This window comes from Hoplias malabaricus, chromosome 5 (assembly GCF_029633855.1).
Source record: "Hoplias malabaricus isolate fHopMal1 chromosome 5, fHopMal1.hap1, whole genome shotgun sequence".
NCBI lineage: Eukaryota > Metazoa > Chordata > Actinopteri > Characiformes > Erythrinidae > Hoplias > Hoplias malabaricus.
In genome coordinates, this window is record NC_089804.1 from 43,886,247 (window position 1) to 43,898,476 (window position 12,230).

General features: G+C 39.7%; 1 protein-coding gene across 1 annotated transcript in view; it reads left to right on the plus strand.

The window, feature by feature from the left end:
• Positions 1-5,474: 5,474 nt before the first annotated feature.
• mical1 (microtubule associated monooxygenase, calponin and LIM domain containing 1) overlaps positions 5,475-12,230 on the plus strand; it is a 61,138-nt gene continuing 54,382 nt past the window's right edge. Inside the window, exon 1 of the mRNA XM_066670926.1 lies at positions 5,475-5,580. The gene's annotated coding sequence lies outside the window, so the exon portion shown is untranslated. The remainder of the gene's footprint in view (positions 5,581-12,230) is intronic.

Below are 12,230 nucleotides of genomic sequence, written 5' to 3' on the forward strand. Positions count from 1 at the left end.
GTGCAATAAAGTACATTTTTAAAGTTTTCGTGTAAGATTGGACTTTAATGTGTCTACTTTTTAAGTAGTTTGTGTATGCAGCAATCTTTATTTAGCTCTAAATCTAGTCCTTCCGAGTGGTGTAACTTGTACATTTATGGGGCTAAATCACTGACGTGTTTGATTCTGAATTTTCAATATTTGATTTCCTTTTATCTGAATTATTTATATTTGAATTATATTGATATGACATTTGATAAACTTGATCTTGAGTTGTGATGAAATATTCAGGTTTAAACAATTCAGATGCATATATTTAATGGGGGTCCAGTCAACTCATTCAAGGTAAATCTGAATTTTTAAAATCTGAGTAGTTCACCACCTCACATGTTTATCAAATGCCATATCATCCATCCCTCCATCCATGATCTGTAACCCTTATCCAATTCAGGGTCACAGTGGGTCCAGAGCCTACCTGGAATAATTGGACGCAAGGCGGGAATACACCCTGGAGGGGGCGCCAGTCACCCGGAGGGAACCCACACAGACACAGGGAGAACACACCACACTCCTCCCAGACAGTCACCCGAAGGAAACCCACGCGGACACGGAGAACACACCACACTCCTCACAGACAGTCACCTGGAGGGAACCCACACAGACACAGGGAGAACACACCTCACAGACAGTCACCCGGAGGAAACCCACACAGACACAGGGAGAACACACCACACTCCTCACAGACAGTCACCAGGAGGAAACCCACACTGACACAGAGAGAACACACCACACTCCTCACCGACAGTCACCCAGAGGAAACCAACGCAGACACAGGGAGAACACACCACACTCCTCACAGACAGTCACCCGGAGTAAACCCACACAGACACAGAGAGAACACACCACACTCCTCACAGACAGTCACCCAGAGGAAACCAACGCAGACACAGGGAGAACACACCACACTCCTCACAGACAGTCACCCAGAGGAAACCCACGCAGACACAGGGAGAACACACCACACTCCTCACAGACAGTCACCCGGAGGAAACCCACACAGACACAGAGAGAACACACCACACTCCTCACAGACAGTCACCCGGAGTAAACCCACACAGACACAGAGAGAACACACCACACTCCTCACAGACAGTCACCCAGAGGAAACCAACGCAGACACAGGGAGAACACACCACACTCCTCACAGACAGTCACCCAGAGGAAACCCACGCAGACACAGGGAGAACACACCACACTCCTCACAGACAGTCACCCGGAGAAAACCCACGCAGACACAGGGAGAACACACCACACTCCTCACAGACAGTCACCCGGAGCGGGAATCGAACCCACAACCTCCAGGTCCCTGGAGCCCATAATTTATATAATTATATAATGATATTTTTAATACAGAAATATTGGCCTACTGAAAACTATGTACAATATATGCATTCAGTACTTGGTCAGTGCTCCTTTTGCATTAATTACTACAGCAATGTGACGTGGCATGGAGGAGACCAGCCTGTGGAACTGCTGAGGTGTTATAGAAGCCCAGGTTGCTTTGATATTGTCCTTCAGCTCGTCTGCATTGTGGGGTCTGGTATCTCTCATCTTCCTCTTGACAATACTCAGGTGAGTTTGCTCACCAATCAAACACAGCGATACTGAGGTAATTTAACCAGGTGTTGGTAATTTTGGCAGTGTGTACAGGTGCCGATTCCTGATGGAAAACGAAATCCGCATCTCCGTTAAACTTGTCAGCAGAGGGAAGCATGAAGTGCTCTAAAATGTCCTAGTAGACAACTGCACTGCCTTTGAAATATAACACCAGCAGATACTGGTTCCACAAACCATCACTGATTGTGGAAACTTCACACTAGACTCAAGCAGATTGGATTGTTTTCCTCTCCACACCTCCACCAGACTCTGGAACTTTGATTCCCAAATAAAACACAAATGTACTTTCATCAGAAAACAAGACTTTGGACCACTGAGCAGTCCAGTCATTTTTCTCCTTGGCCCAGGTAAGATTCTTCTGGCATTGTGTAGTGGAAATAGTATGCACACGTTGCGGTGGCATTAGCACTACATAGCGCAGTCAATGATAATTAATTATTATTTTATTTATAATTAATTATTTAATTCATTTTGCTAAGCTCCATGTTTGGGAGCCATTAACTAACATGTAGTCTCCTTACCTGTCTTAATTTTAGCTTAGACAAATAGGCCATCTTCACATATTATTCAGCAGAATTAGCTAGAATTAACTATTATTGATGAATTATGCTCATTGACCTGCCGTGGGTTCTTGACTCTGAAATGAAATCTGAACTAGAAATTATAATTCCATACAAGAAAGGTGCACACACAGACAAATAACCAAGGATTGGTTTTATCACACAACTGGTTTATTAATTATAATATCAAATAATGCATATGAGTTAGACATTTTATATAATGAAATGGATTACAGCGATAGATGATGGAACAGGGAGATTAATATATGAGGGAATTTCTCTATGATAATTATTACCCTAAGTTCTAAGAAAGGCTATTGTTTATCCCAGCAAACTTTCAGTACCAACCCATGAGCCATGAGAGACATGAGACAATGTGACCTTACGTATCCAGAGATTGACAGGGAGCATGTTGCTGACGGTGCCTTCCGGCACGACTTCCTGGAGAATTGCAGGCGCAGGTCTTGTAGGTTGCAAGTTCATTTTCTCCCGAGGCTTTCAGACACAGCCGTCGGAGCTGGTGGTGTTCTGAAGGTCTCTGTGGGGATTCTTCGCCGTCGCTGATCTGCTGCCTTGTGAGAGAGAGACACATCCATGCAGGTCTCTCCTGGGCAGGTTTCTTATCTCAGAAGGTCATTCTGAGGGTGCGTGCAGCAGTCCTCTTCGTGGAGTTCTCGTCGTTTTGAGGGTCAGAGGTCTAAGGTTGCCTTCAGGCTCTGGGTGTGGCGTTGAAATTTTGTGAGGGTTAAACTATAGCTTCTCTTAATCTGTAGTTTCTATCTGGACCACGCTTTAAAGGCCCAAGACTGTTTAAGAAAGCCATGTGTCTGACGCCTGCAGAGTCATTTCCAAAACGCAGGTCATTTTACACTTCTAGCCTTGAAAAAGGCTAAAAGAGATAACGCCCCAAGTATCTGGGGCCTTGAGGTGAAAAGTCGAACAGTGGAGAAAAAAGGGGCAGAAGCCCAAAAGCCTGAAAAAGCTTAAAAAGCTTGTGTCATTTGGCGCCACAGGGTTTTAACCAGAGTTTAGAAAACCTGCCCCGAATACCTGATTCGTCCTCAATGAGGGAGAATTGGAGCCTTTCTTGCTCCTGATTGGCTGTTTCCTGTACCTTGGGAGTGGCATCACATAGAATTTATGACACTTGACAAGACAAAGACTTGACCATCCCTGAGTGAATACTTTGCAATATAAAAGATTATATGTTAACACAAAGTAATATCATTAAGAAAAAGACAACCATTTTCTATAAAATTATTAACCAACTAAACACATAGTATGTGGCTACCTTGGTTCAGATTGTTTTAAACCAATGGGAATTAAGGTTTGTGATTGTTTTGTTTAACAGTCTTTCAAAAGGTGTGAGAGAACAGTTTTAATCAAGTTTGAGTCCGTTTGTCTCTCTGCATTTTGCAGAGATTCTCTTCTTGACCCTGGGACATTGGGTCGTAAACGTCCTGGAGTGAGGTTTTAAGAGCCTGCTCTGGATGCTAATCTCACATTCTGATCTTTGTTGGGGATGTCTCTGAAAACTAGCGAAAGCTTGGGTATTTAAAATCACATCTTCAGAAAGTCAAAATTTCTTATTAGAAATTAATACACATTCATCGTATCCACTACAGTTGTCTTTGGGTCATGAGTGGCTTGACACACGAAATACAACAGTTGTAGCCCATGTCCTGGATACGTCTGTGTGGTGGCTCCAGCAGCAGTCCACTCACACAAAATTTTGAATGGCCGTTTCTTGACAATCTTTTCAAAGCTATGGTTATCTCTGTTGCTTGTGCACTTTTTTCTACCACACCTTTTACTTCCACTCAACTTTCCATTTTCCATTAATATGGTTGGACACAGAAAGAGGATTTCAATGACTGCCTTCTGGACATCTGTCAAGTCAGCAGTCCTCCCCAAGATTGCGTAGCCTACTGAACCAGACTAAGGGACCATTTTAAAGGCTTAGGAAACCCTTGTATTTTGTGTTGATTATTCTAATTGACCTTTGGGTGTTCATTGGCTGTAAGCCACAATCATCACCATTAAAAGAAAAATATGCTTGAAATAGACCTCTCTATTTGTAATCTATATAATATATGAGTTTCATTTTTTTTTATTGAATTACTGAAATAAATCAACTTTTTGATTATATTCTAATTTATTGAGATGCACCTGTACATTGCAACAGCTCCAGACTTTGGCTCTAGGTGGCACTGGATCCTTGTTTGTTCACAGATGATTCAATCTGATAATATAAATATGGTAATATGAGAATTACAGTAATGTGAATATTTATCATAGATTCTCAAAGAGAGCATTCAGTAAAATCAGTCTTTGTGCTCAGTCTGAAGCATGTAGTTAGGAATGTGCTTAATTATATTACACTAATATTTATGTTCCTCCTCAACTTGAACTTGCTGTACGCGTCACGTCACGAGTTCCAGGCTCATTTCACGATTAAATGACTTGCTGGCTGTACAGGACCTGACGAAATCTCACACTTCCAAGAGTTGCGTTTCACCCTGAACAGTCTTGCGATTTATTGTTTTTTTTTTTTATAGCACCCACTTTCGGACCAAACCCCGCCTCCTCTGTTTGATTTGCTGGAACAACATAAACAGTTCGCTGTCACACATTCTGAGTTCCGAACAGTGATTCACAAGTCTCGGTTTTCATGAGTCGACACCGACTCTCTGGCTTTACATCCAACTATACCCCAATCAGCCATAACATTATGACCTCCTATATGAACACTGTTTTATTACCTCCAACTTTCAGCACTGATGTGTCTGATTCTGCAGCGCAACACACACAAACACATCACCACCACATCAATGTCACTGCTCCACCACTCAAATAAAACCTGCTTCGTATTGGTCCCGTGGGGTCAAATTAACATATTATAACCATGGACAGATTCAGTTAAGTGTTACGGCATTATTTGCCTTATACTGAAATCTAAGAATATCATGCTGATTTGCCAGTACGTGATGTCACTTGTCCATCAACACTGTTTTGATCATTACTGAGTCGTCGAGTCGTTTCCAAGCATTTCAAATTCTCTCAAATGCTTCAGACACGATGAATCGATTCATTGAGGGTCGATTCCCTATCGCTAGATACGTACAGTAGCAGTGGCTCTAGCAGCTCATTCGTGCTGAACTTGTTTGTGGGTGTGCACTCATAACCAATCACAGCACAGGGGGCGGACCTTGGTGGAATACAGGCGGAACAAAAAAATAAATCGTACCAGTGGTTTTATGAAGGTGTGAAACAGAGAGAGGACCAGGTTTACTACTGGAGAACTATCGCTCTTTTACAGCCTGTTAGAGTATAAGAGTCGCCTGAGCTCCCGGAATAAACTCAGGTAGGTGTAAGAAATCTTACCAACAGTTTATAATCTGTCAGTGGCGCGTTTATAGCTACCTGTTGACCAATTAAAGACCCTGACGACATTTAAAAGGAGAGTTTCTTTTGAGACCGAGGCGAACCCATGGTTTTCCCACAGTGAAGTTTGTTCGGCCGTTGGTTTGCTTACTCTTCTGTTGCATGAGCCTGCTGTCATCATACTCATTCTAATGGAAAACATAGTTTATAGTTTCTCTGAGAGCGAAACTCTGAGAGCCAACTTCCTAGATAAACTCGGTGCTGTAGAAACATGAAAGGGAGTCTGCCTACAACCCTGGGCCGTGTCTCATTGTGAGTCTCTAGATTTAACCCGGTCTCCTGCTCCTAGATGTCTTCACCCACATATCATAACATTTCTTCATAAAACATTTGGGTTTAAGACACGTCTGTGCACACCTGATGTGAACATTTGAATTGAATCTAGTTTAAATATGAGAAAATACTTTAGCATAGCCTCACGAACAGGGCGCACAGAACCACAGCGATGTCAACAAATAGGGGGTTAATATTATCAGCACTTTACCTGCTTCCTCTTACTTCTGATTTCACCACCCTTTCCGGGTGCTAGCGTAGATGCTCGAGAGATTAAATGAAAGTATGTAGTCTACAGGTTAGGTATCTGACATAACAGGTCTGGAGATTGAACTACCACTACTTTTACTTTTAATTGTACTTTTATCCTACTCTTATCATCTACCTAGTGGTCCTTTTAATTTAAAAACTGCAATGTAAGTATACGTACTACGTACTTTATTGTACATCATCATTTATTCTTTGCAAGATGTTTGTGCAGAGCTAGAAATTGTTAACCACTTGCAAGCAGAAGTTAACAAAGAGGAGATGGTAATATCATGAAATTCACAGGTTTCTAAAGCACCAGCTGCTTCACTTCACTTCACTTTCTGACAGAAACCTTGTATAACACGTTTTTTTTTTTTTTTCATTTTTACAATGCTCAGGGTGTTGTGTTTGGAGGATGTTGCAGCAACTTTTTTTTTTTTTTTTGCAGAAGTTTGTAAGCAGTTACTGGTCTTATTTAGTTTCAGAAACAGAATGTTCCATAGATATTTGTTAATTACACCTGCAGGACATTGATGAAATCCCTCATCTATCTTAAGTTTTTTTGAAATGACAAATATAAATATGTGAAATATATGAATAGTTTCAGCTTCTGTCTACATTCACTATTTGCCTGCAGACTGAAAAAACCCATCCTGCAGGTTGACGGATTAATTACTAAGGTTCATGACATCAGAAAGCCTGGCTGTCTGAATCCGCCATGATGCTGACTTCTTATTTTGCACAGAAGTCATCTAGCATTTAAATAATACATACAATTACATGTTAACATCTTCATGGGAAGGGATCCAATCTCTAAAATATTTGTCTAAAGCACCAAAAATTGGTTTAACTCATAACAATTAAGAAATAATTCCTGAGAGTGAGTGCTATAACGTGATATTGGCACTGGTGTGCTGTGGTCATAGGCATGAGGCAGAGTGCCTGTATCTGATTTTATGGCATGAACCTTGAGTGCCATTTATTGTTAGTTTTTAAGATAAAAACAAGAAAAAAATATTTGTTTGTTTATCATCATTCCAGACGGTAAAATAGTCCCATTCCTTCACACTTTACTACTAGCCCTTTTTGGCCAAACAGACAGTGGATAGAGTCAGGCTACAGTGGTTTATAGTGATCGTAGTGAGGAAATTAATTTGTGGACCTAACTGTGGTTTAACAACTTCTGATGCTCTACTAAATTTGTAAATATTACAAAATAACTGCATTCAGAACAGGTGAAAACGTGGGACATTAATGGAAACTAACTGTAAAGTTAGGTCAGATACTTTTTTTTATAAAGAATTGAATGATTAGTTCACGACCAGCTCATTCCAGAGCAATTAATGGGGAACTATCCTATCTATCTCACTGATCCATAGGCAAAATTGGTGAGGCAATTCCTTGTTCATTCATGAATCCACTGGAACCCCTCATTAATGGAGGTCAAGCTTTGAAGCCTGTACTTTTTTTGTTGTGTACCGTACATGCATTTTCCCGCTTTTGTAATCCTACGCCTATGTTTTTACCACCACCTCTGAATGCTTGCAAGTGCTATTCTCTTGGTAATGAGAGGCTAATGCAGTGCACCCCTACGATAACATACCTCTCTCTGTAGTTGTCTCTGAACACGTCCTGCACTGACACATTCTCAGTCACCTGAGACAGATCATAACACATCAGGCCTTGTGGTCAATGTACACTTTATTTGCCAAAAGTAGGGCTGGGCATTTAATCAAAAAGTAATCAAAATCAGTGTTCAGATCCTATAATTGACATAAGCTTGTCTACATCGATTATAAAAGTTATTTTTATTCTGTTATGTCCTCACTGTGTGTTCATGTACTGACCCTTTAGAACCACACTACCAAGCAGTAGTCTGCTTAGTAGGGCTTGCACTAAAGAAAAGCACAGCGTCTGTCATTTGGACGTGCTGTGTTTTGACTATAATTAAGATGAAACTGAACAAAAGTCAAATTTAACACTGAGGAAAAAACAGTTTCAGTGACCAAAGGACAATCACACGACAGATATAAACACTGCTCAAAAAATAAGAGAGGAACAAGGTCCCAGCAACATTAGAAAAAAAATATACCAGCTTTAACACTGGAGCATATTTACAGTACAAGCCTCGTCACTGAACTATGAGGGTCAAAAACACAGAAACAAAATAATCATTCATTAACCATAATCGTGGTAAAATGTACAATTATTCGTGATATTGGTTTGCACTCATATCGCCCAGCACTAGCCAAAAGGATTCACTCACCCATCCAAATCTGTGAATTAATTTGTTCCAATCACTTTTATGGCCACAGGCGAATAAAACCAAGCACCTAGGCATGCATATAAACATTTCTGAAAGAATAGATCACCCTCAAGAGCTCAGGGAATTCCAGCATGGTACCATGACCAGATGACACCTGTGCAAGATCAGGAGTGAAAATTTCTCAGTACTAAATTTTCCACAGTCAACTCTCAGTGGTATTGTAATAAAAAAATTGGGAACGACAACAACTCACCCAAAATGTGGTAGGTCTCATAAAATGACAGAGTGGAGTCAGTGGATCCTGAGGTGCATAGTGCCGCTACAGACCTCCAAACTAACTTCATGTGGCCTTAAGGTTATCTTGAGAATAGTGTGTAGGGGGCTTCATGGAATGGGTTTCCATAGCCAAGCCTTGCATCACCCATCACAGTGCAGAATGTCGGATGCCGTGGTGTAAAGAATGACACCACTGGACTCTAGAGCAGTGGAGATGTAATCTCTGGAGTGACGAATCACACATCTCCATCTGGCAATCCGATGGACGAGTCTGAACGGTACTTGTCTGATTTCATGCGCCAAATGTAAAGTTTGGTGGAGGGCGGAAATCATTGTGGGGTTGTTTTTCAGGAGATCCAGTGAAAGGAACTCTTAATGCCTAAGCAAACCAAGAGATTTCCATTGAGAGCATTTCAAATAGATAGGGATTAAAGGCAACACTCATGACTGTAATCAAAAACACTTTTTTATCAAATTTATAAGATGTTTCCTGATCATTTGCTAGCTCTCAAATCTGTTTGTGTGTTAGAAACTAGTATTGATATGTTTACGAAGCCCCAGTGTCTGTATATGAGTGAAAAGAAAAATTGCATGGTCTCTCTCCATGCAAATTCTCTCTCTCTCTCTCTCTCTCTCTCTCTCTCTCTATCTTTCTCTATCAGCTCATGGCAGAGGCCTCTGGAGTATTTTTAGACAACAGAGACATACAAAAGTTGAAAAGCATGAACTGAAATGAGGAAATGGCTTGTCTCCAAATGTCTCCAAACTTAGGAGACTGCTATCTGCATTAACGAAAGTGCTTGACTTACAACTAAGTTTCTGTGGTACTTCAAACAGTGACTTACAGACAAATTACAGACTTTAGTCTCATACAAACAACAGTAGATTTTTTTTCCTCTGAAACACAGTTCCACTTTAAAAGACAATAAGCTTCTGAATGTAAACAACCCGAGTTCCCTTAAGTGTCTAAGTTTGGTACTACATGTATTACCAGACTTATAAAACCTATTGCAGCCAATACTCATTATGTATGATGAATGAAGTAGGTGATGTGAGTGCATCACAACAGCAAATGTTGTATAAGGTAAAATGGAGTGTAAAGTGAATAACATTTTTCTTTGCATTTGTGTTAGAGCTTTTTCAGTGATCTGATTAGAGCTACTATGTTTTGACCGATTGGAAACACATAGTTAATAACTGCATGACCGTTAATTTTATTTATTTATTTAAACTTTAACTAGGCAGGTCATTAAGAACTTTTTCTTATTTACAATAGCAGTCTGACAACTAGCGGAAGCTGCTTGAGGGAAAGGGAGTATATCAGTAACAACACACAGGGAGAAATTAAAAAGGTAAGAAGAAAAAAAAAATCAGTAGCAAAGCAGGTACATGTTTCAGGAAAAATATTTGATGTAGTTCTTAAATTTCATAATTGGAATAAAGCCTTTAAAATCTTCTGAAGCGCGTTCCAGTCTATAGCAGCAGATGACCAAAAAGACAATGAGCCGAAGGTGGTGTTTGTTTTGGGAATCTTCAGTTGGATGGTAGTGGAGCGCCTGGTGTGGTATGTGACGAGTACTAGCTGCAACATGTTTTGAAAGTAAGGTGGTGATTGACAAAGCAATGTTTTGTAGATGAGTGTGAACCAGTGTGGAAATGCAATAGTTTATATGGCAAACAGTCTTACTGCAAACCTCAGTTTTTGTGTGTATTATTATGTATAAATACAAAATCTTTTTAAAATGTTTTGATTCCATAGTGGCACCCTATAGCACAATGTTTGCTACTGATTTTATTTTATTTTTTGGGCTTGCAGGGCCTCTGAATATGATCATATCTGCCATTGAGGTTAAACATAACTAAATGTCAACTAAATCTCAAACAGTGAACATCTAAATGGTATGGTCAGACCTAAATTAACAGCACAAATCATTTGTGAATTATTAACATTCTGGTAAGTTCAAAATTTCAAATGCATTCTAATTTTAATAGTTAAAATACCTAGGCCACAGTTTTTCTAGTCAATGGGCAAATCCTAGAACATTAAGAATTTACATAAATCATGGAATATATATGCTTGTTTATAATGTATGCTTGTCTATAAATGTGTGTTTATAGAAGTTCTTGTAAACCTGACCTTCTGTGTCTCATGCTGTTTTACATAGTGCTCTCCGTATTGGTTTGCCCCTCTTTGTGCCCTTTGTCAATTTCTCATGCTACCTGTTGTTTCTCCTTATCCCCTGCTCTTGTCATCTCTGCTACGTGTGTATAAATTATTTCTATAGTGTTGTACTTGTCTCAGTTGTTTCTCATGTGTTTCCCTAGTATATTCCCCATATTTACCCAGTTTCATTCTTCAGTGTTCTACAAGCTGTAGCTGGATGTCTTCCATACATTTGCCTTAGTTTTTTTAATTACCAGTATTTACAGAAATAAATAAATATGCTTTGCTGTCTTAGTCATTCACAGTTTACATCACTGCTGAGTTTTGAGCAGGGTTGCTAAGACTTGTGCATACAGCTACACTGGTTTACAATGTGAGTAAACAGTATGACATGTAACTGATTGGAAGTAGAAAGTAATGGGCAAACACACACTCCCTGCTTGGTCAATGAACTGTACTGAACTAAACCATCAGGGTGTGTATGGCACAAATTCAGACACAATAAAGAATATAGTAGTGACCCAGAGGTTCAGTTGAATGATGACGGGGAACATTATTGACCTTTATTCACACCATTACCAAACAAGTGTAGAGTATCTCTCTAAGCTTTGTTTTAAAACTTGCTTTTAGTGCTTTGTTTTCAGTTTTGTTTTTTTAGATCTCAAGTTTCGGATTGTCTTTTGTTCATGCATATCATTTGAACATATTTCACGGGCAGTCAATCAATGCTAGAGTGATTGTCTAAGAGGTTAAACTTGACTCTGTGTATTGTATACAGTGATCCCTCGTTTTTAGAGGAAGTAGAGGAAATACTTTTTTTTATGTATTTAATGAGTATTTGGACTTTTAAAACCCTACCTGTTACTGTTAACAACCCACCCTTTGCATGAAACAGTCTCAGACTGCTGCATCATTTCCTGTTCAAGAGTCGTACAGCCTTCCTTTTATCACATATTTATTTCTTTTCAGTGGGTTAAATAAGTATTGAACATGTCGCCAAGTAAATATATTTCTAAAGGTGCTATTGACATTCTCACCAGATGTCAATAACAACCCATCCAATCCACACATGGAAAGAAATCAAACAATAGATGTCCATAAATAAAGTTATCTGTAATAATGATAAATGACACAGGTAGAACACATGAACAAAGAGAGGTGCAAAAAGCCATGAAAAGTCATGACACCGGCTGAAATCTCAGTGCAAATTAATATCACCTGGTTCAACTGATGGCCTATAAAAAGGTGTCTCATTACCTAGGTGCCACACAAGAAACATCTCATGATTGGTAAAACCAATGAGCTCTATCAAGACCTTTGCAACCTTGTTGTTGAAAACCAT